Source organism: Suncus etruscus, assembly GCF_024139225.1.
Source record: "Suncus etruscus isolate mSunEtr1 chromosome 15 unlocalized genomic scaffold, mSunEtr1.pri.cur SUPER_15_unloc_4, whole genome shotgun sequence".
Lineage (NCBI taxonomy): Eukaryota > Metazoa > Chordata > Mammalia > Eulipotyphla > Soricidae > Suncus > Suncus etruscus.
In genome coordinates, this window is record NW_026060298.1 from 89,280 (window position 1) to 91,001 (window position 1,722).

Below are 1,722 nucleotides of genomic sequence, written 5' to 3' on the forward strand. Positions count from 1 at the left end.
TAATAAAACGAAATTCCACAGGAAAGTCCACATGCAGGAAAGGACCCAGCAACATTGTTTTCCATAAGGCAGAAAATTCTTCACCCAGAGTTTAGACAGTTAGGAACCGGGAAATGGCTTGACCTCCATTGAGGGTCCTGAATGAAGGTAGTGAGAAGACAAGTGCCCACGTATTGGCCTGGCATCTGGGAACTGCAGCAAAACACGAATGAAGAACTTTGTGCTGAACATACAGAACAGCACGGAGGGCACTTGCCTTGTCCTTGGCTGGTCCAGAGAGAACCTCGGACTCCCCATAGAATCCATTACACAGAATAGAAGGGATACTTGAGTGCAGAGCCAGGAGAATTCCTTATTGGCTGTGGTGACGAACTCCAAATCAGTAATAGAGCTGATCTCTGATGAGAATGGAATGATTCTTTAGGGCAGAAATCCTGGGATCAAGAATTTCCTTTGCAACTTCTTACCAGTCTATATTTTATGGACTCCAAAACACCCACAGGGTCCGAGAGCTACCAGGGGTGACCCAAAAGCACTGATTCAGAAGCCAGCTGTCAACACAGTGGGTGACCCTTAAGCCAAGCACAGCAAAGGAGGATAAAATTGGCCTCAAATAACAGAGTTCAATGCTTTGGCCAGGAGCCAAACCCAAAGCTGGGGTGCTACACCTGTCCTCCCACCCTGTCCTTTTCTAAGCTCACACTCTCCCCCCTACCTGGGAACTGCAGTTCTGATGATGCAGCCCATCTTTACGAGTGTGTATTATTTAGAAGAGCAGCAGAAAGGCAGTTTGCATGAATCCCTGTAGGAAAAATATAGACTTCAGCACCACTGAGGAGGAAATAACCCTGCGCTGACTGGAAGTGTCTGCTCTGGGACCAGAAATGCCTGATGGGCTGCACCCCTGAGCACCAGTTCAGACCCATAGGAACACACAGACAGAAACTCTTTGTCTCCTAGGAAACTCCTGAAGGACCTCATCAAGGTTTGGAAGCAAACAGGCAGGGAAGGGACCCTGGGACAATAAAGCCTTGAGACACATAAAAACAAAGGGATTGAGAACAGGATTTTTACCTGTGGCCACTGCGGGACCAGAGAAGGATGGACTCTCCCCGTTTCCCACAGACACTCCAGCAGGAGCAGAGGCCAAGAGAGGAATATCAAAGACCTTCAACTCCCCCTACCCTGCCCCTGGCAAGCACCCTAGAAATAGGACACCCATGAAAGTGGAAAGCCCATAAGGCAGGTTGGGAGAAACCCTAGAAAAGCCGACTTGGAACAAAGGACCTCTTTGCGTGGAACCATGGTGACATTATCTCCCCTCAAACGTGGGGACTTTCTGTTTTTTTTTGTTTTGTTTTGTTTTTGGCTACACCCAGTGGAGCTCAGGAGTTACTCCTGGCTCTGCACTCAGAAATCGCTCCTGGCGGGCACAGGGAACCTTGGAACCATATGGGAATCAGGGAACTGCAGGCAAGGCAAATGCTCTCCTGCTGTGCTATCTTTCTGGCCCAGTCCTGGAGACTTTCTAATCTAGCTTTTGTTATGGAATGTGTTTGGGGGTGAGCACATTCTGCGGGGATCAGGGCTGGTGGGGGAGGGGCTCTGCAGTCAGAACTCTGCCAGGCCAGACTTTCCTGGGAAGCTCAAGTCCTGGATCCCACAATGACTCCCCTGGAGCGAGGTGGAGAGTGAAGGGGGCAGATTCCCTCTAGGGTACCG